Here is a 21437-nt window from a genome sequence, read left to right as displayed (position 1 = left end):
TGTCGTTTTGATATAGGCCGATTTGAGAGCGTCAGCTCTCGCGTCAGCTGAGCAAAGTCGAGACAAGTCGAGACACACTAAGGGCTGGTATGCAGCGAGTAAGAGGGCGAAAAAACAATAGTTTAAGAGCGCGTGGCAAAAGTACTCATACGCGAAATTAAAAGCCTGCTGCGGTGGCCGGGAATCGAACCCGGATCAACTGCTTGGAAGGCAACTATGCTGACCATTACACCACCACCGCACAAGCGAGCGCCCCGCCACCGCGCTGAGTCGGCTTCCCGCCTGTCGGCAGCGGCCGAAGGTGATCGTACCCGGCAGGCGCATTTCGAGGCAGGCTAGGGGAGCACATCCAGACGCATTCGGACAGCGTATCCGCGCACATTTCGCATCCTTTGGCAAGAGTCGGCGCCGGCGGCGCAAGAGTACGCAGAGGACCGCGTTCTGGCGGCATCTTTAAGCAGTGCAGTGCAGGATTCAGCGTCTGCAGCATCTTCTCCACAGAATGCTACGGCGCTTGACGGCAGTCCCACTTTCCCTTGAGACATCTGCTCGGGAAGCAGCGTGAAGGTACCGCTGGCCCGAGCATCGGTGGTTCAGTGGTAGAATGCTCGCCTGCCACGCGGGCGGCCCGGGTTCGATTCCCGGCCTATGCATCATTTTGTTTTTTCTCCGGTAGGGGTGCTGCGTGTCTTTCGCACTCGAACTGCGTGAGCCATGAGAATGAACCGCGGGATTCCGTGTGGAAAGAACCAATCATGCAGCGCGGACGACTGCTCGTTTGGACTCCTGCGTGCTATTGTACATACTGGCGTCGGCCTAGCATCGCAAGTTGCCTGCCGCGCCGTGAATGCACGTGTAGCAACAGAAAAAATGAGCCAGGGAGTGCAGACTCTCTACCACTTGTATTCGGTACTTACCAAGATTCCAGAAGGTCTAACGATCGCCTGCCTCGGTAGCGCAGTAGGCAGCGCGTAAGTCTCATAATCTTAAGGTCGTGAGTTCGATCCTCACCCGGGGCATCTAATTTTCTGTGACTGAAGGTGGTGCTGTTGCTAGGGCGCCAACTTATTTCTTGTTTGTTATCCGCAACGTTTCAACGCTTCAGCGGGAAAATGTTTACTTCCTGTTATTGCTACATACAGCTTCCCTATTCCTCTTCTCCCAGCAGAGCATGAAGCCAAAAGCATTGCTCTGCGACGTTTGAGGTGCGCGCCTTGCCAGTCAGTATGTGCAAAGATGCTCGCAAAGAGAGCGACAATGCGACAAGCGACCGTACGAACGGTCGAATGAAACGGCCGCATCCGGTGTGGTCTAGTGGCTAGGATACCTGGCTTTCACCCAGGAGGCCCGGGTTCGATTCCCGGTACCGGAACGGAATTTTTTCCACACGAATCGTGACAAGTTTGAGCTGTCCGAGCGGCCGTTTCCCGTCCTGCTCGCAATATAGCTACTGTTTCGTGACCGTCAGCAGAATATAGACTAGGGAAGCAGACACACGACGACCATAGGAATGGTGTATGGCTTCATGCCACCTGATTCCAGCGTAGGGCTGAGCAACTGCATCTGCCGAGGCCCGTTAGCTCAGTTGGTTAGAGCGTCGTGCTAATAACGCGAAGGTCGTGGGTTCGATCCCCCCACGGGCCACTTCTCTTTTACTACTGCGAAAAGGCAGCGCCGATTTCAGCTGGCGAGTGTGATGACCAAATGATCATCACCCTGCGTGGAAGTTGACAGAGGATCCGAACCCGACTCGTCGGGAAGCACTACAGCATTCACTCGGCAATGGCCATAATATCTTGAATACACTGGTTAGAGAAAATGAAAGAAAATGTCCGATTGCCGATGCGTAACAACTTTGGCCCTTGTCAGTACTTGGGCGGGTGAGCGCATGGGAACACAGGGCAGTATTGGCAGTTTTACTTCCTATTTTTGTTTCTCCTTTGTTTTCGGAGCTACAGCCCGATTCGGCCAGGGAGACGCCACCGTGAAATGAAGGGGGCGTGCTGTGTGTCCATCGCCTCGCCTCGCCTCTCCTTACCTCTCTCAGTCGTTTCTCGTGCTTGTCGTTTTGATATAGGCCGATTTGAGAGCGTCAGCTCTCGCGTCAGCTGAGCAAAGTCGAGACAAGTCGAGACACACTAAGGGCTGGTATGCAGCGAGTAAGAGGGCGAAAAAACAATAGTTTAAGAGCGCGTGGCAAAAGTACTCATACGCGAAATTAAAAGCCTGCTGCGGTGGCCGGGAATCGAACCCGGATCAACTGCTTGGAAGGCAACTATGCTGACCATTACACCACCACCGCACAAGCGAGCGCCCCGCCACCGCGCTGAGTCGGCTTCCCGCCTGTCGGCAGCGGCCGAAGGTGATCGTACCCGGCAGGCGCATTTCGAGGCAGGCTAGGGGAGCACATCCAGACGCATTCGGACAGCGTATCCGCGCACATTTCGCATCCTTTGGCAAGAGTCGGCGCCGGCGGCGCAAGAGTACGCAGAGGACCGCGTTCTGGCGGCATCTTTAAGCAGTGCAGTGCAGGATTCAGCGTCTGCAGCATCTTCTCCACAGAATGCTACGGCGCTTGACGGCAGTCCCACTTTCCCTTGAGACATCTGCTCGGGAAGCAGCGTGAAGGTACCGCTGGCCCGAGCATCGGTGGTTCAGTGGTAGAATGCTCGCCTGCCACGCGGGCGGCCCGGGTTCGATTCCCGGCCGATGCATCATTTTGTTTTTTCTCCGGTAGGGGTGCTGCGTGTCTTTCGCACTCGAACTGCGTGAGCCATGAGAATGAACCGCGGGATTCCGTGTGGAAAGAACCAATCATGCAGCGCGGACGACTGCTCGTTTGGACTCCTGCGTGCTATTGTACATACTGGCGTCGGCCTAGCATCGCAAGTTGCCTGCCGCGCCGTGAATGCACGTGTAGCAACAGAAAAAATGAGCCAGGGAGTGCAGACTCTCTACCACTTGTATTCGGTACTTACCAAGATTCCAGAAGGTCTAACGATCGCCTGCCTCGGTAGCGCAGTAGGCAGCGCGTAAGTCTCATAATCTTGAGGTCGTGAGTTCGATCCTCACCCGGGGCATCTAATTTTCTGTGACTGAAGGTGGTGCTGTTGCTAGGGCGCCAACTTATTTCTTGTTTGTTATCCGCAACGTTTCAACGCTTCAGCGGGAAAATGTTTACTTCCTGTTATTGCTACATACAGCTTCCCTATTCCTCTTCTCCCAGCAGAGCATGAAGCCAAAAGCATTGCTCTGCGACGTTTGAGGTGCGCGCCTTGCCAGTCAGTATGTGCAAAGATGCTCGCAAAGAGAGCGACAATGCGACAAGCGACCGTACGAACGGTCGAATGAAACGGCCGCATCCGGTGTGGTCTAGTGGCTAGGATACCTGGCTTTCACCCAGGAGGCCCGGGTTCGATTCCCGGTACCGGAACGGAATTTTTTCCACACGAATCGTGACAAGTTTGAGCTGTCCGAGCGGCCGTTTCCCGTCCTGCTCGCAATATAGCTACTGTTTCGTGACCGTCAGCAGAATATAGACTAGGGAAGCAGACACACGACGACCATAGGAATGGTGTATGGCTTCATGCCACCTGATTCCAGCGTAGGGCTGAGCAACTGCTTCTGCCGAGGCCCGTTAGCTCAGTTGGTTAGAGCGTCGTGCTAATAACGCGAAGGTCGTGGGTTCGATCCCCCCACGGGCCACTTCTCTTTTACTACTGCGAAAAGGCAGCGCCGATTTCAGCTGGCGAGTGTGATGACCAAATGATCATCACCCTGCGTGGAAGTTGACAGAGGATCCGAACCCGACTCGTCGGGAAGCACTACAGCATTCACTCGGCAATGGCCATAATATCTTGAATACACTGGTTAGAGAAAATGAAAGAAAATGTCCGATTGCCGATGCGTAACAACTTTGGCCCTTGTCAGTACTTGGGCGGGTGAGCGCATGGGAACACAGGGCAGTATTGGCAGTTTTACTTCCTATTTTTGTTTCTCCTTTGTTTTCGGAGCTACAGCCCGATTCGGCCAGGGAGACGCCACCGTGAAATGAAGGGGGCGTGCTGTGTGTCCATCGCCTCGCCTCGCCTCTCCTTACCTCTCTCAGTCGTTTCTCGTGCTTGTCGTTTTGATATAGGCCGATTTGAGAGCGTCAGCTCTCGCGTCAGCTGAGCAAAGTCGAGACAAGTCGAGACACACTAAGGGCTGGTATGCAGCGAGTAAGAGGGCGAAAAAACAATAGTTTAAGAGCGCGTGGCAAAAGTACTCATACGCGAAATTAAAAGCCTGCTGCGGTGGCCGGGAATCGAACCCGGATCAACTGCTTGGAAGGCAACTATGCTGACCATTACACCACCACCGCACAAGCGAGCGCCCCGCCACCGCGCTGAGTCGGCTTCCCGCCTGTCGGCAGCGGCCGAAGGTGATCGTACCCGGCAGGCGCATTTCGAGGCAGGCTAGGGGAGCACATCCAGACGCATTCGGACAGCGTATCCGCGCACATTTCGCATCCTTTGGCAAGAGTCGGCGCCGGCGGCGCAAGAGTACGCAGAGGACCGCGTTCTGGCGGCATCTTTAAGCAGTGCAGTGCAGGATTCAGCGTCTGCAGCATCTTCTCCACAGAATGCTACGGCGCTTGACGGCAGTCCCACTTTCCCTTGAGACATCTGCTCGGGAAGCAGCGTGAAGGTACCGCTGGCCCGAGCATCGGTGGTTCAGTGGTAGAATGCTCGCCTGCCACGCGGGCGGCCCGGGTTCGATTCCCGGCCGATGCATCATTTTGTTTTTTCTCCGGTAGGGGTGCTGCGTGTCTTTCGCACTCGAACTGCGTGAGCCATGAGAATGAACCGCGGGATTCCGTGTGGAAAGAACCAATCATGCAGCGCGGACGACTGCTCGTTTGGACTCCTGCGTGCTATTGTACATACTGGCGTCGGCCTAGCATCGCAAGTTGCCTGCCGCGCCGTGAATGCACGTGTAGCAACAGAAAAAATGAGCCAGGGAGTGCAGACTCTCTACCACTTGTATTCGGTACTTACCAAGATTCCAGAAGATCTAACGATCGCCTGCCTCGGTAGCGCAGTAGGCAGCGCGTAAGTCTCATAATCTTAAGGTCGTGAGTTCGATCCTCACCCGGGGCATCTAATTTTCTGTGACTGAAGGTGGTGCTGTTGCTAGGGCGCCAACTTATTTCTTGTTTGTTATCCGCAACGTTTCAACGCTTCAGCGGGAAAATGTTTACTTCCTGTTATTGCTACATACAGCTTCCCTATTCCTCTTCTCCCAGCAGAGCATGAAGCCAAAAGCATTGCTCTGCGACGTTTGAGGTGCGCGCCTTGCCAGTCAGTATGTGCAAAGATGCTCGCAAAGAGAGCGACAATGCGACAAGCGACCGTACGAACGGTCGAATGAAACGGCCGCATCCGGTGTGGTCTAGTGGCTAGGATACCTGGCTTTCACCCAGGAGGCCCGGGTTCGATTCCCGGTACCGGAACGGAATTTTTTCCACACGAATCGTGACAAGTTTGAGCTGTCCGAGCGGCCGTTTCCCGTCCTGCTCGCAATATAGCTACTGTTTCGTGACCGTCAGCAGAATATAGACTAGGGAAGCAGACACACGACGACCATAGGAATGGTGTATGGCTTCATGCCACCTGATTCCAGCGTAGGGCTGAGCAACTGCATCTGCCGAGGCCCGTTAGCTCAGTTGGTTAGAGCGTCGTGCTAATAACGCGAAGGTCGTGGGTTCGATCCCCCCACGGGCCACTTCTCTTTTACTACTGCGAAAAGGCAGCGCCGATTTCAGCTGGCGAGTGTGATGACCAAATGATCATCACCCTGCGTGGAAGTTGACAGAGGATCCGAACCCGACTCGTCGGGAAGCACTACAGCATTCACTCGGCAATGGCCATAATATCTTGAATACACTGGTTAGAGAAAATGTCCGATTGCCGATGCGTAACAACTTTGGCCCTTGTCAGTACTTGGGCGGGTGAGCGCATGGGAACACAGGGCAGTATTGGCAGTTTTACTTCCTATTTTTGTTTCTCCTTTGTTTTCGGAGCTACAGCCCGATTCGGCCAGGGAGACGCCACCGTGAAATGAAGGGGGCGTGCTGTGTGTCCATCGCCTCGCCTCGCCTCTCCTTACCTCTCTCAGTCGTTTCTCGTGCTTGTCGTTTTGATATAGGCCGATTTGAGAGCGTCAGCTCTCGCGTCAGCTGAGCAAAGTCGAGACAAGTCGAGACACACTAAGGGCTGGTATGCAGCGAGTAAGAGGGCGAAAAAACAATAGTTTAAGAGCGCGTGGCAAAAGTACTCATACGCGAAATTAAAAGCCTGCTGCGGTGACCGGGAATCGAACCCGGATCAACTGCTTGGAAGGCAACTATGCTGACCATTACACCACCACCGCACAAGCGAGCGCCCCGCCACCGCGCTGAGTCGGCTTCCCGCCTGTCGGCAGCGGCCGAAGGTGATCGTACCCGGCAGGCGCATTTCGAGGCAGGCTAGGGGAGCACATCCAGACGCATTCGGACAGCGTATCCGCGCACATTTCGCATCCTTTGGCAAGAGTCGGCGCCGGCGGCGCAAGAGTACGCAGAGGACCGCGTTCTGGCGGCATCTTTAAGCAGTGCAGTGCAGGATTCAGCGTCTGCAGCATCTTCTCCACAGAATGCTACGGCGCTTGACGGCAGTCCCACTTTCCCTTGAGACATCTGCTCGGGAAGCAGCGTGAAGGTACCGCTGGCCCGAGCATCGGTGGTTCAGTGGTAGAATGCTCGCCTGCCACGCGGGCGGCCCGGGTTCGATTCCCGGCCGATGCATCATTTTGTTTTTTCTCCGGTAGGGGTGCTGCGTGTCTTTCGCACTCGAACTGCGTGAGCCATGAGAATGAACCGCGGGATTCCGTGTGGAAAGAACCAATCATGCAGCGCGGACGACTGCTCGTTTGGACTCCTGCGTGCTATTGTACATACTGGCGTCGGCCTAGCATCGCAAGTTGCCTGCCGCGCCGTGAATGCACGTGTAGCAACAGAAAAAATGAGCCAGGGAGTGCAGACTCTCTACCACTTGTATTCGGTACTTACCAAGATTCCAGAAGGTCTAACGATCGCCTGCCTCGGTAGCGCAGTAGGCAGCGCGTAAGTCTCATAATCTTAAGGTCGTGAGTTCGATCCTCACCCGGGGCATCTAATTTTCTGTGACTGAAGGTGGTGCTGTTGCTAGGGCGCCAACTTATTTCTTGTTTGTTATCCGCAACGTTTCAACGCTTCAGCGGGAAAATGTTTACTTCCTGTTATTGCTACATACAGCTTCCCTATTCCTCTTCTCCCAGCAGAGCATGAAGCCAAAAGCATTGCTCTGCGACGTTTGAGGTGCGCGCCTTGCCAGTCAGTATGTGCAAAGATGCTCGCAAAGAGAGCGACAATGCGACAAGCGACCGTACGAACGGTCGAATGAAACGGCCGCATCCGGTGTGGTCTAGTGGCTAGGATACCTGGCTTTCACCCAGGAGGCCCGGGTTCGATTCCCGGTACCGGAACGGAATTTTTTCCACACGAATCGTGACAAGTTTGAGCTGTCCGAGCGGCCGTTTCCCGTCCTGCTCGCAATATAGCTACTGTTTCGTGACCGTCAGCAGAATATAGACTAGGGAAGCAGACACACGACGACCATAGGAATGGTGTATGGCTTCATGCCACCTGATTCCAGCGTAGGGCTGAGCAACTGCATCTGCCGAGGCCCGTTAGCTCAGTTGGTTAGAGCGTCGTGCTAATAACGCGAAGGTCGTGGGTTCGATCCCCCCACGGGCCACTTCTCTTTTACTACTGCGAAAAGGCAGCGCCGATTTCAGCTGGCGAGTGTGATGACCAAATGATCATCACCCTGCGTGGAAGTTGACAGAGGATCCGAACCCGACTCGTCGGGAAGCACTACAGCATTCACTCGGCAATGGCCATAATATCTTGAATACACTGGTTAGAGAAAATGAAAGAAAATGTCCGATTGCCGATGCGTAACAACTTTGGCCCTTGTCAGTACTTGGGCGGGTGAGCGCATGGGAACACAGGGCAGTATTGGCAGTTTTACTTCCTATTTTTGTTTCTCCTTTGTTTTCGGAGCTACAGCCCGATTCGGCCAGGGAGACGCCACCGTGAAATGAAGGGGGCGTGCTGTGTGTCCATCGCCTCGCCTCGCCTCTCCTTACCTCTCTCAGTCGTTTCTCGTGCTTGTCGTTTTGATATAGGCCGATTTGAGAGCGTCAGCTCTCGCGTCAGCTGAGCAAAGTCGAGACAAGTCGAGACACACTAAGGGCTGGTATGCAGCGAGTAAGAGGGCGAAAAAACAATAGTTTAAGAGCGCGTGGCAAAAGTACTCATACGCGAAATTAAAAGCCTGCTGCGGTGGCCGGGAATCGAACCCGGATCAACTGCTTGGAAGGCAACTATGCTGACCATTACACCACCACCGCACAAGCGAGCGCCCCGCCACCGCGCTGAGTCGGCTTCCCGCCTGTCGGCAGCGGCCGAAGGTGATCGTACCCGGCAGGCGCATTTCGAGGCAGGCTAGGGGAGCACATCCAGACGCATTCGGACAGCGTATCCGCGCACATTTCGCATCCTTTGGCAAGAGTCGGCGCCGGCGGCGCAAGAGTACGCAGAGGACCGCGTTCTGGCGGCATCTTTAAGCAGTGCAGTGCAGGATTCAGCGTCTGCAGCATCTTCTCCACAGAATGCTACGGCGCTTGACGGCAGTCCCACTTTCCCTTGAGACATCTGCTCGGGAAGCAGCGTGAAGGTACCGCTGGCCCGAGCATCGGTGGTTCAGTGGTAGAATGCTCGCCTGCCACGCGGGCGGCCCGGGTTCGATTCCCGGCCGATGCATCATTTTGTTTTTTCTCCGGTAGGGGTGCTGCGTGTCTTTCGCACTCGAACTGCGTGAGCCATGAGAATGAACCGCGGGATTCCGTGTGGAAAGAACCAATCATGCAGCGCGGACGACTGCTCGTTTGGACTCCTGCGTGCTATTGTACATACTGGCGTCGGCCTAGCATCGCAAGTTGCCTGCCGCGCCGTGAATGCACGTGTAGCAACAGAAAAAATGAGCCAGGGAGTGCAGACTCTCTACCACTTGTATTCGGTACTTACCAAGATTCCAGAAGGTCTAACGATCGCCTGCCTCGGTAGCGCAGTAGGCAGCGCGTAAGTCTCATAATCTTAAGGTCGTGAGTTCGATCCTCACCCGGGGCATCTAATTTTCTGTGACTGAAGGTGGTGCTGTTGCTAGGGCGCCAACTTATTTCTTGTTTGTTATCCGCAACGTTTCAACGCTTCAGCGGGAAAATGTTTACTTCCTGTTATTGCTACATACAGCTTCCCTATTCCTCTTCTCCCAGCAGAGCATGAAGCCAAAAGCATTGCTCTGCGACGTTTGAGGTGCGCGCCTTGCCAGTCAGTATGTGCAAAGATGCTCGCAAAGAGAGCGACAATGCGACAAGCGACCGTACGAACGGTCGAATGAAACGGCCGCATCCGGTGTGGTCTAGTGGCTAGGATACCTGGCTTTCACCCAGGAGGCCCGGGTTCGATTCCCGGTACCGGAACGGAATTTTTTCCACACGAATCGTGACAAGTTTGAGCTGTCCGAGCGGCCGTTTCCCGTCCTGCTCGCAATATAGCTACTGTTTCGTGACCGTCAGCAGAATATAGACTAGGGAAGCAGACACACGACGACCATAGGAATGGTGTATGGCTTCATGCCACCTGATTCCAGCGTAGGGCTGAGCAACTGCATCTGCCGAGGCCCGTTAGCTCAGTTGGTTAGAGCGTCGTGCTAATAACGCGAAGGTCGTGGGTTCGATCCCCCCACGGGCCACTTCTCTTTTACTACTGCGAAAAGGCAGCGCCGATTTCAGCTGGCGAGTGTGATGACCAAATGATCATCACCCTGCGTGGAAGTTGACAGAGGATCCGAACCCGACTCGTCGGGAAGCACTACAGCATTCACTCGGCAATGGCCATAATATCTTGAATACACTGGTTAGAGAAAATGAAAGAAAATGTCCGATTGCCGATGCGTAACAACTTTGGCCCTTGTCAGTACTTGGGCGGGTGAGCGCATGGGAACACAGGGCAGTATTGGCAGTTTTACTTCCTATTTTTGTTTCTCCTTTGTTTTCGGAGCTACAGCCCGATTCGGCCAGGGAGACGCCACCGTGAAATGAAGGGGGCGTGCTGTGTGTCCATCGCCTCGCCTCGCCTCTCCTTACCTCTCTCAGTCGTTTCTCGTGCTTGTCGTTTTGATATAGGCCGATTTGAGAGCGTCAGCTCTCGCGTCAGCTGAGCAAAGTCGAGACAAGTCGAGACACACTAAGGGCTGGTATGCAGCGAGTAAGAGGGCGAAAAAACAATAGTTTAAGAGCGCGTGGCAAAAGTACTCATACGCGAAATTAAAAGCCTGCTGCGGTGGCCGGGAATCGAACCCGGATCAACTGCTTGGAAGGCAACTATGCTGACCATTACACCACCACCGCACAAGCGAGCGCCCCGCCACCGCGCTGAGTCGGCTTCCCGCCTGTCGGCAGCGGCCGAAGGTGATCGTACCCGGCAGGCGCATTTCGAGGCAGGCTAGGGGAGCACATCCAGACGCATTCGGACAGCGTATCCGCGCACATTTCGCATCCTTTGGCAAGAGTCGGCGCCGGCGGCGCAAGAGTACGCAGAGGACCGCGTTCTGGCGGCATCTTTAAGCAGTGCAGTGCAGGATTCAGCGTCTGCAGCATCTTCTCCACAGAATGCTACGGCGCTTGACGGCAGTCCCACTTTCCCTTGAGACATCTGCTCGGGAAGCAGCGTGAAGGTACCGCTGGCCCGAGCATCGGTGGTTCAGTGGTAGAATGCTCGCCTGCCACGCGGGCGGCCCGGGTTCGATTCCCGGCCGATGCATCATTTTGTTTTTTCTCCGGTAGGGGTGCTGCGTGTCTTTCGCACTCGAACTGCGTGAGCCATGAGAATGAACCGCGGGATTCCGTGTGGAAAGAACCAATCATGCAGCGCGGACGACTGCTCGTTTGGACTCCTGCGTGCTATTGTACATACTGGCGTCGGCCTAGCATCGCAAGTTGCCTGCCGCGCCGTGAATGCACGTGTAGCAACAGAAAAAATGAGCCAGGGAGTGCAGACTCTCTACCACTTGTATTCGGTACTTACCAAGATTCCAGAAGGTCTAACGATCGCCTGCCTCGGTAGCGCAGTAGGCAGCGCGTAAGTCTCATAATCTTAAGGTCGTGAGTTCGATCCTCACCCGGGGCATCTAATTTTCTGTGACTGAAGGTGGTGCTGTTGCTAGGGCGCCAACTTATTTCTTGTTTGTTATCCGCAACGTTTCAACGCTTCAGCGGGAAAATGTTTACTTCCTGTTATTGCTACATACAGCTTCCCTATTCCTCTTCTCCCAGCAGAGCATGAAGCCAAAAGCATTGCTCTGCGACGTTTGAGGTGCGCGCCTTGCCAGTCAGTATGTGCAAAGATGCTCGCAAAGAGAGCGACAATGCGACAAGCGACCGTACGAACGGTCGAATGAAACGGCCGCATCCGGTGTGGTCTAGTGGCTAGGATACCTGGCTTTCACCCAGGAGGCCCGGGTTCGATTCCCGGTACCGGAACGGAATTTTTTCCACACGAATCGTGACAAGTTTGAGCTGTCCGAGCGGCCGTTTCCCGTCCTGCTCGCAATATAGCTACTGTTTCGTGACCGTCAGCAGAATATAGACTAGGGAAGCAGACACACGACGACCATAGGAATGGTGTATGGCTTCATGCCACCTGATTCCAGCGTAGGGCTGAGCAACTGCATCTGCCGAGGCCCGTTAGCTCAGTTGGTTAGAGCGTCGTGCTAATAACGCGAAGGTCGTGGGTTCGATCCCCCCACGGGCCACTTCTCTTTTACTACTGCGAAAAGGCAGCGCCGATTTCAGCTGGCGAGTGTGATGACCAAATGATCATCACCCTGCGTGGAAGTTGACAGACCGACTCGTCGGGAAGCACTACAGCATTCACTCGGCAATGGCCATAATATCTTGAATACACTGGTTAGAGAAAATGTCCGATTGCCGATGCGTAACAACTTTGGCCCTTGTCAGTACTTGGGCGGGTGAGCGCATGGGAACACAGGGCAGTATTGGCAGTTTTACTTCCTATTTTTGTTTCTCCTTTGTTTTCGGAGCTACAGCCCGATTCGGCCAGGGAGACGCCACCGTGAAATGAAGGGGGCGTGCTGTGTGTCCATCGCCTCGCCTCGCCTCTCCTTACCTCTCTCAGTCGTTTCTCGTGCTTGTCGTTTTGATATAGGCCGATTTGAGAGCGTCAGCTCTCGCGTCAGCTGAGCAAAGTCGAGACAAGTCGAGACACACTAAGGGCTGGTATGCAGCGAGTAAGAGGGCGAAAAAACAATAGTTTAAGAGCGCGTGGCAAAAGTACTCATACGCGAAATTAAAAGCCTGCTGCGGTGGCCGGGAATCGAACCCGGATCAACTGCTTGGAAGGCAACTATGCTGACCATTACACCACCACCGCACAAGCGAGCGCCCCGCCACCGCGCTGAGTCGGCTTCCCGCCTGTCGGCAGCGGCCGAAGGTGATCGTACCCGGCAGGCGCATTTCGAGGCAGGCTAGGGGAGCACATCCAGACGCATTCGGACAGCGTATCCGCGCACATTTCGCATCCTTTGGCAAGAGTCGGCGCCGGCGGCGCAAGAGTACGCAGAGGACCGCGTTCTGGCGGCATCTTTAAGCAGTGCAGTGCAGGATTCAGCGTCTGCAGCATCTTCTCCACAGAATGCTACGGCGCTTGACGGCAGTCCCACTTTCCCTTGAGACATCTGCTCGGGAAGCAGCGTGAAGGTACCGCTGGCCCGAGCATCGGTGGTTCAGTGGTAGAATGCTCGCCTGCCACGCGGGCGGCCCGGGTTCGATTCCCGGCCGATGCATCATTTTGTTTTTTCTCCGGTAGGGGTGCTGCGTGTCTTTCGCACTCGAACTGCGTGAGCCATGAGAATGAACCGCGGGATTCCGTGTGGAAAGAACCAATCATGCAGCGCGGACGACTGCTCGTTTGGACTCCTGCGTGCTATTGTACATACTGGCGTCGGCCTAGCATCGCAAGTTGCCTGCCGCGCCGTGAATGCACGTGTAGCAACAGAAAAAATGAGCCAGGGAGTGCAGACTCTCTACCACTTGTATTCGGTACTTACCAAGATTCCAGAAGGTCTAACGATCGCCTGCCTCGGTAGCGCAGTAGGCAGCGCGTAAGTCTCATAATCTTAAGGTCGTGAGTTCGATCCTCACCCGGGGCATCTAATTTTCTGTGACTGAAGGTGGTGCTGTTGCTAGGGCGCCAACTTATTTCTTGTTTGTTATCCGCAACGTTTCAACGCTTCAGCGGGAAAATGTTTACTTCCTGTTATTGCTACATACAGCTTCCCTATTCCTCTTCTCCCAGCAGAGCATGAAGCCAAAAGCATTGCTCTGCGACGTTTGAGGTGCGCGCCTTGCCAGTCAGTATGTGCAAAGATGCTCGCAAAGAGAGCGACAATGCGACAAGCGACCGTACGAACGGTCGAATGAAACGGCCGCATCCGGTGTGGTCTAGTGGCTAGGATACCTGGCTTTCACCCAGGAGGCCCGGGTTCGATTCCCGGTACCGGAACGGAATTTTTTCCACACGAATCGTGACAAGTTTGAGCTGTCCGAGCGGCCGTTTCCCGTCCTGCTCGCAATATAGCTACTGTTTCGTGACCGTCAGCAGAATATAGACTAGGGAAGCAGACACACGACGACCATAGGAATGGTGTATGGCTTCATGCCACCTGATTCCAGCGTAGGGCTGAGCAACTGCATCTGCCGAGGCCCGTTAGCTCAGTTGGTTAGAGCGTCGTGCTAATAACGCGAAGGTCGTGGGTTCGATCCCCCCACGGGCCACTTCTCTTTTACTACTGCGAAAAGGCAGCGCCGATTTCAGCTGGCGAGTGTGATGACCAAATGATCATCACCCTGCGTGGAAGTTGACAGAGGATCCGAACCCGACTCGTCGGGAAGCACTACAGCATTCACTCGGCAATGGCCATAATATCTTGAATACACTGGTTAGAGAAAATGAAAGAAAATGTCCGATTGCCGATGCGTAACAACTTTGGCCCTTGTCAGTACTTGGGCGGGTGAGCGCATAGGAACACAGGGCAGTATTGGCAGTTTTACTTCCTATTTTTGTTTCTCCTTTGTTTTCGGAGCTACAGCCCGATTCGGCCAGGGAGACGCCACCGTGAAATGAAGGGGGCGTGCTGTGTGTCCATCGCCTCGCCTCGCCTCTCCTTACCTCTCTCAGTCGTTTCTCGTGCTTGTCGTTTTGATATAGGCCGATTTGAGAGCGTCAGCTCTCGCGTCAGCTGAGCAAAGTCGAGACAAGTCGAGACACACTAAGGGCTGGTATGCAGCGAGTAAGAGGGCGAAAAAACAATAGTTTAAGAGCGCGTGGCAAAAGTACTCATACGCGAAATTAAAAGCCTGCTGCGGTGGCCGGGAATCGAACCCGGATCAACTGCTTGGAAGGCAACTATGCTGACCATTACACCACCACCGCACAAGCGAGCGCCCCGCCACCGCGCTGAGTCGGCTTCCCGCCTGTCGGCAGCGGCCGAAGGTGATCGTACCCGGCAGGCGCATTTCGAGGCAGGCTAGGGGAGCACATCCAGACGCATTCGGACAGCGTATCCGCGCACATTTCGCATCCTTTGGCAAGAGTCGGCGCCGGCGGCGCAAGAGTACGCAGAGGACCGCGTTCTGGCGGCATCTTTAAGCAGTGCAGTGCAGGATTCAGCGTCTGCAGCATCTTCTCCACAGAATGCTACGGCGCTTGACGGCAGTCCCACTTTCCCTTGAGACATCTGCTCGGGAAGCAGCGTGAAGGTACCGCTGGCCCGAGCATCGGTGGTTCAGTGGTAGAATGCTCGCCTGCCACGCGGGCGGCCCGGGTTCGATTCCCGGCCGATGCATCATTTTGTTTTTTCTCCGGTAGGGGTGCTGCGTGTCTTTCGCACTCGAACTGCGTGAGCCATGAGAATGAACCGCGGGATTCCGTGTGGAAAGAACCAATCGTGCAGCGCGGACGACTGCTCGTTTGGACTCCTGCGTGCTATTGTACATACTGGCGTCGGCCTAGCATCGCAAGTTGCCTGCCGCGCCGTGAATGCACGTGTAGCAACAGAAAAAATGAGCCAGGGAGTGCAGACTCTCTACCACTTGTATTCGGTACTTACCAAGATTCCAGAAGGTCTAACGATCGCCTGCCTCGGTAGCGCAGTAGGCAGCGCGTAAGTCTCATAATCTTAAGGTCGTGAGTTCGATCCTCACCCGGGGCATCTAATTTTCTGTGACTGAAGGTGGTGCTGTTGCTAGGGCGCCAACTTATTTCTTGTTTGTTATCCGCAACGTTTCAACGCTTCAGCGGGAAAATGTTTACTTCCTGTTATTGCTACATACAGCTTCCCTATTCCTCTTCTCCCAGCAGAGCATGAAGCCAAAAGCATTGCTCTGCGACGTTTGAGGTGCGCGCCTTGCCAGTCAGTATGTGCAAAGATGCTCGCAAAGAGAGCGACAATGCGACAAGCGACCGTACGAACGGTCGAATGAAACGGCCGCATCCGGTGTGGTCTAGTGGCTAGGATACCTGGCTTTCACCCAGGAGGCCCGGGTTCGATTCCCGGTACCGGAACGGAATTTTTTCCACACGAATCGTGACAAGTTTGAGCTGTCCGAGCGGCCGTTTCCCGTCCTGCTCGCAATATAGCTACTGTTTCGTGACCGTCAGCAGAATATAGACTAGGGAAGCAGACACACGACGACCATAGGAATGGTGTATGGCTTCATGCCACCTGATTCCAGCGTAGGGCTGAGCAACTGCATCTGCCGAGGCCCGTTAGCTCAGTTGGTTAGAGCGTCGTGCTAATAACGCGAAGGTCGTGGGTTCGATCCCCCCACGGGCCACTTCTCTTTTACTACTGCGAAAAGGCAGCGCCGATTTCAGCTGGCGAGTGTGATGACCAAATGATCATCACCCTGCGTGGAAGTTGACAGAGGATCCGAACCCGACTCGTCGGGAAGCACTACAGCATTCACTCGGCAATGGCCATAATATCTTGAATACACTGGTTAGAGAAAATGAAAGAAAATGTCCGATTGCCGATGCGTAACAACTTTGGCCCTTGTCAGTACTTGGGCGGGTGAGCGCATGGGAACACAGGGCAGTATTGGCAGTTTTACTTCCTATTTTTGTTTCTCCTTTGTTTTCGGAGCTACAGCCCGATTCGGCCAGGGAGACGCCACCGTGAAATGAAGGGGGCGTGCTGTGTGTCCATCGCCTCGCCTCGCCTCTCCTTACCTCTCTCAGTCGTTTCTCGTGCTTGTCGTTTTGATATAGGCCGATTTGAGAGCGTCAGCTCTCGCGTCAGCTGAGCAAAGTCGAGACAAGTCGAGACACACTAAGGGCTGGTATGCAGCGAGTAAGAGGGCGAAAAAACAATAGTTTAAGAGCGCGTGGCAAAAGTACTCATACGCGAAATTAAAAGCCTGCTGCGGTGGCCGGGAATCGAACCCGGATCAACTGCTTGGAAGGCAACTATGCTGACCATTACACCACCACCGCACAAGCGAGCGCCCCGCCACCGCGCTGAGTCGGCTTCCCGCCTGTCGGCAGCGGCCGAAGGTGATCGTACCCGGCAGGCGCATTTCGAGGCAGGCTAGGGGAGCACATCCAGACGCATTCGGACAGCGTATCCGCGCACATTTCGCATCCTTTGGCAAGAGTCGGCGCCGGCGGCGCAAGAGTACGCAGAGGACCGCGTTCTGGCGGCATCTTTAAGCAGTGCAGTGCAGGATTCAGCGTCTGCAGCATCTTCTCCACAGAATGCTACGGCGCTTGACGGCAGTCCCACTTTCCCTTGAGACATCTGCTCGGGAAGCAGCGTGAAGGTACCGCTGGCCCGAGCATCGGTGGTTCAGTGGTAGAATGCTCGCCTGCCACGCGGGCGGCCCGGGTTCGATTCCCGGCCGATGCATCATTTTGTTTTTTCTCCGGTAGGGGTGCTGCGTGTCTTTCGCACTCGAACTGCGTGAGCCATGAGAATGAACCGCGGGATTCCGTGTGGAAAGAACCAATCATGCAGCGCGGACGACTGCTCGTTTGGACTCCTGCGTGCTATTGTACATACTGGCGTCGGCCTAGCATCGCAAGTTGCCTGCCGCGCCGTGAATGCACGTGTAGCAACAGAAAAAATGAGCCAGGGAGTGCAGACTCTCTACCACTTGTATTCGGTACTTACCAAGATTCCAGAAGGTCTAACGATCGCCTGCCTCCGTAGCGCAGTAGGCAGCGCGTAAGTCTCATAATCTTAAGGTCGTGAGTTCGATCCTCACCCGGGGCATCTAATTTTCTGTGACTGAAGGTGGTGCTGTTGCTAGGGCGCCAACTTATTTCTTGTTTGTTATCCGCAACGTTTCAACGCTTCAGCGGGAAAATGTTTACTTCCTGTTATTGCTACATACAGCTTCCCTATTCCTCTTCTCCCAGCAGAGCATGAAGCCAAAAGCATTGCTCTGCGACGTTTGAGGTGCGCGCCTTGCCAGTCAGTATGTGCAAAGATGCTCGCAAAGAGAGCGACAATGCGACAAGCGACCGTACGAACGGTCGAATGAAACGGCCGCATCCGGTGTGGTCTAGTGGCTAGGATACCTGGCTTTCACCCAGGAGGCCCGGGTTCGATTCCCGGTACCGGAACGGAATTTTTTCCACACGAATCGTGACAAGTTTGAGCTGTCCGAGCGGCCGTTTCCCGTCCTGCTCGCAATATAGCTACTGTTTCGTGACCGTCAGCAGAATATAGACTAGGGAAGCAGACACACGACGACCATAGGAATGGTGTATGGCTTCATGCCACCTGATTCCAGCGTAGGGCTGAGCAACTGCATCTGCCGAGGCCCGTTAGCTCAGTTGGTTAGAGCGTCGTGCTAATAACGCGAAGGTCGTGGGTTCGATCCCCCCACGGGCCACTTCTCTTTTACTACTGCGAAAAGGCAGCGCCGATTTCAGCTGGCGAGTGTGATGACCAAATGATCATCACCCTGCGTGGAAGTTGACAGAGGATCCGAACCCGACTCGTCGGGAAGCACTACAGCATTCACTCGGCAATGGCCATAATATCTTGAATACACTGGTTAGAGAAAATGTCCGATTGCCGATGCGTAACAACTTTGGCCCTTGTCAGTACTTGGGCGGGTGAGCGCATAGGAACACAGGGCAGTATTGGCAGTTTTACTTCCTATTTTTGTTTCTCCTTTGTTTTCGGAGCTACAGCCCGATTCGGCCAGGGAGACGCCACCGTGAAATGAAGGGGGCGTGCTGTGTGTCCATCGCCTCGCCTCGCCTCTCCTTACCTCTCTCAGTCGTTTCTCGTGCTTGTCGTTTTGATATAGGCCGATTTGAGAGCGTCAGCTCTCGCGTCAGCTGAGCAAAGTCGAGACAAGTCGAGACACACTAAGGGCTGGTATGCAGCGAGTAAGAGGGCGAAAAAACAATAGTTTAAGAGCGCGTGGCAAAAGTACTCATACGCGAAATTAAAAGCCTGCTGCGGTGGCCGGGAATCGAACCCGGATCAACTGCTTGGAAGGCAACTATGCTGACCATTACACCACCACCGCACAAGCGAGCGCCCCGCCACCGCGCTGAGTCGGCTTCCCGCCTGTCGGCAGCGGCCGAAGGTGATCGTACCCGGCAGGCGCATTTCGAGGCAGGCTAGGGGAGCACATCCAGACGCATTCGGACAGCGTATCCGCGCACATTTCGCATCCTTTGGCAAGAGTCGGCGCCGGCGGCGCAAGAGTACGCAGAGGACCGCGTTCTGGCGGCATCTTTAAGCAGTGCAGTGCAGGATTCAGCGTCTGCAGCATCTTCTCCACAGAATGCTACGGCGCTTGACGGCAGTCCCACTTTCCCTTGAGACATCTGCTCGGGAAGCAGCGTGAAGGTACCGCTGGCCCGAGCATCGGTGGTTCAGTGGTAGAATGCTCGCCTGCCACGCGGGCGGCCCGGGTTCGATTCCCGGCCGATGCATCATTTTGTTTTTTCTCCGGTAGGGGTGCTGCGTGTCTTTCGCACTCGAACTGCGTGAGCCATGAGAATGAACCGCGGGATTCCGTGTGGAAAGAACCAATCATGCAGCGCGGACGACTGCTCGTTTGGACTCCTGCGTGCTATTGTACATACTGGCGTCGGCCTAGCATCGCAAGTTGCCTGCCGCGCCGTGAATGCACGTGTAGCAACAGAAAAAATGAGCCAGGGAGTGCAGACTCTCTACCACTTGTATTCGGTACTTACCAAGATTCCAGAAGGTCTAACGATCGCCTGCCTCGGTAGCGCAGTAGGCAGCGCGTAAGTCTCATAATCTTAAGGTCGTGAGTTCGATCCTCACCCGGGGCATCTAATTTTCTGTGACTGAAGGTGGTGCTGTTGCTAGGGCGCCAACTTATTTCTTGTTTGTTATCCGCAACGTTTCAACGCTTCAGCGGGAAAATGTTTACTTCCTGTTATTGCTACATACAGCTTCCCTATTCCTCTTCTCCCAGCAGAGCATGAAGCCAAAAGCATTGCTCTGCGACGTTTGAGGTGCGCGCCTTGCCAGTCAGTATGTGCAAAGATGCTCGCAAAGAGAGCGACAATGCGACAAGCGACCGTACGAACGGTCGAATGAAACGGCCGCATCCGGTGTGGTCTAGTGGCTAGGATACCTGGCTTTCACCCAGGAGGCCCGGGTTCGATTCCCGGTACCGGAACGGAATTTTTTCCACACGAATCGTGACAAGTTTGAGCTGTCCGAGCGGCCGTTTCCCGTCCTGCTCGCAATATAGCTACTGTTTCGTGACCGTCAGCAGAATATAGACTAGGGAAGCAGACACACGACGACCATAGGAATGGTGTATGGCTTCATGCCACCTGATTCCAGCGTAGGGCTGAGCAACTGCATCTGCCGAGGCCCGTTAGCTCAGTTGGTTAGAGCGTCGTGCTAATAACGCGAAGGTCGTGGGTTCGATCCCCCCACGGGCCACTTCTCTTTTACTACTGCGAAAAGGCAGCGCCGATTTCAGCTGGCGAGTGTGATGACCAAATGATCATCACCCTGCGTGGAAGTTGACAGAGGATCCGAACCCGACTCGTCGGGAAGCACTACAGCATTCACTCGGCAATGGCCATAATATCTTGAATACACTGGTTAGAGAAAATGAAAGAAAATGTCCGATTGCCGATGCGTAACAACTTTGGCCCTTGTCAGTACTTGGGCGGGTGAGCGCATGGGAACACAGGGCAGTATTGGCAGTTTTACTTCCTATTTTTGTTTCTCCTTTGTTTTCGGAGCTACAGCCCGATTCGGCCAGGGAGACGCCACCGTGAAATGAAGGGGGCGTGCTGTGTGTCCATCGCCTCGCCTCGCCTCTCCTTACCTCTCTCAGTCGTTTCTCGTGCTTGTCGTTTTGATATAGGCCGATTTGAGAGCGTCAGCTCTCGCGTCAGCTGAGCAAAGTCGAGACAAGTCGAGACACACTAAGGGCTGGTATGCAGCGAGTAAGAGGGCGAAAAAACAATAGTTTAAGAGCGCGTGGCAAAAGTACTCATACGCGAAATTAAAAGCCTGCTGCGGTGGCCGGGAATCGAACCCGGATCAACTGCTTGGAAGGCAACTATGCTGACCATTACACCACCACCGCACAAGCGAGCGCCCCGCCACCGCGCTGAGTCGGCTTCCCGCCTGTCGGCAGCGGCCGAAGGTGATCGTACCCGGCAGGCGCATTTCGAGGCAGGCTAGGGGAGCACATCCAGACGCATTCGGACAGCGTATCCGCGCACATTTCGCATCCTTTGGCAAGAGTCGGCGCCGGCGGCGCAAGAGTACGCAGAGGACCGCGTTCTGGCGGCATCTTTAAGCAGTGCAGTGCAGGATTCAGCGTCTGCAGCATCTTCTCCACAGAATGCTACGGCGCTTGACGGCAGTCCCACTTTCCCTTGAGACATCTGCTCGGGAAGCAGCGTGAAGGTACCGCTGGCCCGAGCATCGGTGGTTCAGTGGTAGAATGCTCGCCTGCCACGCGGGCGGCCCGGGTTCGATTCCCGGCCGATGCATCATTTTGTTTTTTCTCCGGTAGGGGTGCTGCGTGTCTTTCGCACTCGAACTGCGTGAGCCATGAGAATGAACCGCGGGATTCCGTGTGGAAAGAACCAATCATGCAGCGCGGACGACTGCTCGTTTGGACTCCTGCGTGCTATTGTACATACTGGCGTCGGCCTAGCATCGCAAGTTGCCTGCCGCGCCGTGAATGCACGTGTAGCAACAGAA

At 54.8% G+C, this 21437-nt stretch overlaps 52 non-coding genes across 52 annotated transcripts; 41 read left to right on the top strand and 11 right to left on the bottom strand.

Annotated features, from left to right (window-relative positions):
• Positions 1 to 169: 169 nt before the first annotated feature.
• On the bottom strand, positions 170 to 241 carry Trnag-ucc. The gene has a single exon. It is a non-coding gene; the product is annotated as a tRNA-Gly (tRNA).
• A 341-nt stretch (positions 242 to 582) lies between these two features.
• On the top strand, positions 583 to 653 carry Trnag-gcc. The gene has a single exon. It is a non-coding gene; the product is annotated as a tRNA-Gly (tRNA).
• Positions 654 to 946: 293 nt separating this feature from the next.
• On the top strand, positions 947 to 1019 carry Trnam-cau. Its single transcript has one exon. It is a non-coding gene; the product is annotated as a tRNA-Met (tRNA).
• A 281-nt stretch (positions 1020 to 1300) lies between these two features.
• Positions 1301 to 1372, top strand: Trnae-uuc. The gene has a single exon. It is a non-coding gene; the product is annotated as a tRNA-Glu (tRNA).
• A 198-nt stretch (positions 1373 to 1570) lies between these two features.
• Trnai-aau lies at positions 1571 to 1644 on the top strand. The gene has a single exon. It is a non-coding gene; the product is annotated as a tRNA-Ile (tRNA).
• A 586-nt stretch (positions 1645 to 2230) lies between these two features.
• Trnag-ucc lies at positions 2231 to 2302 on the bottom strand. The gene has a single exon. It is a non-coding gene; the product is annotated as a tRNA-Gly (tRNA).
• A 341-nt stretch (positions 2303 to 2643) lies between these two features.
• Positions 2644 to 2714, top strand: Trnag-gcc. Its single transcript has one exon. It is a non-coding gene; the product is annotated as a tRNA-Gly (tRNA).
• Positions 2715 to 3007: 293 nt separating this feature from the next.
• Trnam-cau lies at positions 3008 to 3080 on the top strand. The gene has a single exon. It is a non-coding gene; the product is annotated as a tRNA-Met (tRNA).
• Positions 3081 to 3361: 281 nt separating this feature from the next.
• On the top strand, positions 3362 to 3433 carry Trnae-uuc. The gene has a single exon. It is a non-coding gene; the product is annotated as a tRNA-Glu (tRNA).
• A 198-nt stretch (positions 3434 to 3631) lies between these two features.
• Trnai-aau lies at positions 3632 to 3705 on the top strand. The gene has a single exon. It is a non-coding gene; the product is annotated as a tRNA-Ile (tRNA).
• A 586-nt stretch (positions 3706 to 4291) lies between these two features.
• On the bottom strand, positions 4292 to 4363 carry Trnag-ucc. The gene has a single exon. It is a non-coding gene; the product is annotated as a tRNA-Gly (tRNA).
• Positions 4364 to 4704: 341 nt separating this feature from the next.
• Positions 4705 to 4775, top strand: Trnag-gcc. The gene has a single exon. It is a non-coding gene; the product is annotated as a tRNA-Gly (tRNA).
• Positions 4776 to 5068: 293 nt separating this feature from the next.
• Positions 5069 to 5141, top strand: Trnam-cau. Its single transcript has one exon. It is a non-coding gene; the product is annotated as a tRNA-Met (tRNA).
• A 281-nt stretch (positions 5142 to 5422) lies between these two features.
• Positions 5423 to 5494, top strand: Trnae-uuc. Its single transcript has one exon. It is a non-coding gene; the product is annotated as a tRNA-Glu (tRNA).
• A 198-nt stretch (positions 5495 to 5692) lies between these two features.
• Positions 5693 to 5766, top strand: Trnai-aau. Its single transcript has one exon. It is a non-coding gene; the product is annotated as a tRNA-Ile (tRNA).
• A 576-nt stretch (positions 5767 to 6342) lies between these two features.
• Trnag-ucc lies at positions 6343 to 6414 on the bottom strand. The gene has a single exon. It is a non-coding gene; the product is annotated as a tRNA-Gly (tRNA).
• A 341-nt stretch (positions 6415 to 6755) lies between these two features.
• Positions 6756 to 6826, top strand: Trnag-gcc. Its single transcript has one exon. It is a non-coding gene; the product is annotated as a tRNA-Gly (tRNA).
• Positions 6827 to 7119: 293 nt separating this feature from the next.
• Positions 7120 to 7192, top strand: Trnam-cau. The gene has a single exon. It is a non-coding gene; the product is annotated as a tRNA-Met (tRNA).
• A 281-nt stretch (positions 7193 to 7473) lies between these two features.
• Positions 7474 to 7545, top strand: Trnae-uuc. Its single transcript has one exon. It is a non-coding gene; the product is annotated as a tRNA-Glu (tRNA).
• Positions 7546 to 7743: 198 nt separating this feature from the next.
• Positions 7744 to 7817, top strand: Trnai-aau. The gene has a single exon. It is a non-coding gene; the product is annotated as a tRNA-Ile (tRNA).
• Positions 7818 to 8403: 586 nt separating this feature from the next.
• Positions 8404 to 8475, bottom strand: Trnag-ucc. Its single transcript has one exon. It is a non-coding gene; the product is annotated as a tRNA-Gly (tRNA).
• Positions 8476 to 8816: 341 nt separating this feature from the next.
• On the top strand, positions 8817 to 8887 carry Trnag-gcc. The gene has a single exon. It is a non-coding gene; the product is annotated as a tRNA-Gly (tRNA).
• A 293-nt stretch (positions 8888 to 9180) lies between these two features.
• On the top strand, positions 9181 to 9253 carry Trnam-cau. The gene has a single exon. It is a non-coding gene; the product is annotated as a tRNA-Met (tRNA).
• A 281-nt stretch (positions 9254 to 9534) lies between these two features.
• Positions 9535 to 9606, top strand: Trnae-uuc. Its single transcript has one exon. It is a non-coding gene; the product is annotated as a tRNA-Glu (tRNA).
• Positions 9607 to 9804: 198 nt separating this feature from the next.
• On the top strand, positions 9805 to 9878 carry Trnai-aau. The gene has a single exon. It is a non-coding gene; the product is annotated as a tRNA-Ile (tRNA).
• Positions 9879 to 10464: 586 nt separating this feature from the next.
• Positions 10465 to 10536, bottom strand: Trnag-ucc. The gene has a single exon. It is a non-coding gene; the product is annotated as a tRNA-Gly (tRNA).
• A 341-nt stretch (positions 10537 to 10877) lies between these two features.
• Positions 10878 to 10948, top strand: Trnag-gcc. The gene has a single exon. It is a non-coding gene; the product is annotated as a tRNA-Gly (tRNA).
• A 293-nt stretch (positions 10949 to 11241) lies between these two features.
• Positions 11242 to 11314, top strand: Trnam-cau. Its single transcript has one exon. It is a non-coding gene; the product is annotated as a tRNA-Met (tRNA).
• Positions 11315 to 11595: 281 nt separating this feature from the next.
• Trnae-uuc lies at positions 11596 to 11667 on the top strand. The gene has a single exon. It is a non-coding gene; the product is annotated as a tRNA-Glu (tRNA).
• Positions 11668 to 11865: 198 nt separating this feature from the next.
• Positions 11866 to 11939, top strand: Trnai-aau. The gene has a single exon. It is a non-coding gene; the product is annotated as a tRNA-Ile (tRNA).
• Positions 11940 to 12505: 566 nt separating this feature from the next.
• Trnag-ucc lies at positions 12506 to 12577 on the bottom strand. Its single transcript has one exon. It is a non-coding gene; the product is annotated as a tRNA-Gly (tRNA).
• Positions 12578 to 12918: 341 nt separating this feature from the next.
• On the top strand, positions 12919 to 12989 carry Trnag-gcc. Its single transcript has one exon. It is a non-coding gene; the product is annotated as a tRNA-Gly (tRNA).
• A 293-nt stretch (positions 12990 to 13282) lies between these two features.
• On the top strand, positions 13283 to 13355 carry Trnam-cau. The gene has a single exon. It is a non-coding gene; the product is annotated as a tRNA-Met (tRNA).
• A 281-nt stretch (positions 13356 to 13636) lies between these two features.
• Trnae-uuc lies at positions 13637 to 13708 on the top strand. Its single transcript has one exon. It is a non-coding gene; the product is annotated as a tRNA-Glu (tRNA).
• Positions 13709 to 13906: 198 nt separating this feature from the next.
• On the top strand, positions 13907 to 13980 carry Trnai-aau. The gene has a single exon. It is a non-coding gene; the product is annotated as a tRNA-Ile (tRNA).
• Positions 13981 to 14566: 586 nt separating this feature from the next.
• On the bottom strand, positions 14567 to 14638 carry Trnag-ucc. The gene has a single exon. It is a non-coding gene; the product is annotated as a tRNA-Gly (tRNA).
• A 341-nt stretch (positions 14639 to 14979) lies between these two features.
• Trnag-gcc lies at positions 14980 to 15050 on the top strand. The gene has a single exon. It is a non-coding gene; the product is annotated as a tRNA-Gly (tRNA).
• Positions 15051 to 15343: 293 nt separating this feature from the next.
• On the top strand, positions 15344 to 15416 carry Trnam-cau. Its single transcript has one exon. It is a non-coding gene; the product is annotated as a tRNA-Met (tRNA).
• A 281-nt stretch (positions 15417 to 15697) lies between these two features.
• Trnae-uuc lies at positions 15698 to 15769 on the top strand. The gene has a single exon. It is a non-coding gene; the product is annotated as a tRNA-Glu (tRNA).
• A 198-nt stretch (positions 15770 to 15967) lies between these two features.
• On the top strand, positions 15968 to 16041 carry Trnai-aau. The gene has a single exon. It is a non-coding gene; the product is annotated as a tRNA-Ile (tRNA).
• Positions 16042 to 16627: 586 nt separating this feature from the next.
• Positions 16628 to 16699, bottom strand: Trnag-ucc. The gene has a single exon. It is a non-coding gene; the product is annotated as a tRNA-Gly (tRNA).
• Positions 16700 to 17040: 341 nt separating this feature from the next.
• Trnag-gcc lies at positions 17041 to 17111 on the top strand. The gene has a single exon. It is a non-coding gene; the product is annotated as a tRNA-Gly (tRNA).
• A 293-nt stretch (positions 17112 to 17404) lies between these two features.
• On the top strand, positions 17405 to 17477 carry Trnam-cau. The gene has a single exon. It is a non-coding gene; the product is annotated as a tRNA-Met (tRNA).
• Positions 17478 to 17758: 281 nt separating this feature from the next.
• Positions 17759 to 17830, top strand: Trnae-uuc. The gene has a single exon. It is a non-coding gene; the product is annotated as a tRNA-Glu (tRNA).
• A 198-nt stretch (positions 17831 to 18028) lies between these two features.
• Trnai-aau lies at positions 18029 to 18102 on the top strand. The gene has a single exon. It is a non-coding gene; the product is annotated as a tRNA-Ile (tRNA).
• Positions 18103 to 18678: 576 nt separating this feature from the next.
• Trnag-ucc lies at positions 18679 to 18750 on the bottom strand. Its single transcript has one exon. It is a non-coding gene; the product is annotated as a tRNA-Gly (tRNA).
• Positions 18751 to 19091: 341 nt separating this feature from the next.
• Positions 19092 to 19162, top strand: Trnag-gcc. The gene has a single exon. It is a non-coding gene; the product is annotated as a tRNA-Gly (tRNA).
• Positions 19163 to 19455: 293 nt separating this feature from the next.
• On the top strand, positions 19456 to 19528 carry Trnam-cau. The gene has a single exon. It is a non-coding gene; the product is annotated as a tRNA-Met (tRNA).
• Positions 19529 to 19809: 281 nt separating this feature from the next.
• Positions 19810 to 19881, top strand: Trnae-uuc. Its single transcript has one exon. It is a non-coding gene; the product is annotated as a tRNA-Glu (tRNA).
• A 198-nt stretch (positions 19882 to 20079) lies between these two features.
• On the top strand, positions 20080 to 20153 carry Trnai-aau. The gene has a single exon. It is a non-coding gene; the product is annotated as a tRNA-Ile (tRNA).
• A 586-nt stretch (positions 20154 to 20739) lies between these two features.
• Trnag-ucc lies at positions 20740 to 20811 on the bottom strand. The gene has a single exon. It is a non-coding gene; the product is annotated as a tRNA-Gly (tRNA).
• A 341-nt stretch (positions 20812 to 21152) lies between these two features.
• Trnag-gcc lies at positions 21153 to 21223 on the top strand. The gene has a single exon. It is a non-coding gene; the product is annotated as a tRNA-Gly (tRNA).
• The last annotated feature ends 214 nt before the right edge of the window (positions 21224 to 21437 follow it).

The sequence above is a fragment of the Schistocerca americana genome, unplaced genomic scaffold (assembly GCF_021461395.2).
Source record: "Schistocerca americana isolate TAMUIC-IGC-003095 unplaced genomic scaffold, iqSchAmer2.1 HiC_scaffold_133, whole genome shotgun sequence".
Lineage (NCBI taxonomy): Eukaryota > Metazoa > Arthropoda > Insecta > Orthoptera > Acrididae > Schistocerca > Schistocerca americana.
The sequence above is the reverse complement of the archived record's forward strand: the minus strand, read 5'-3'. Positions and strand labels throughout refer to the sequence as shown.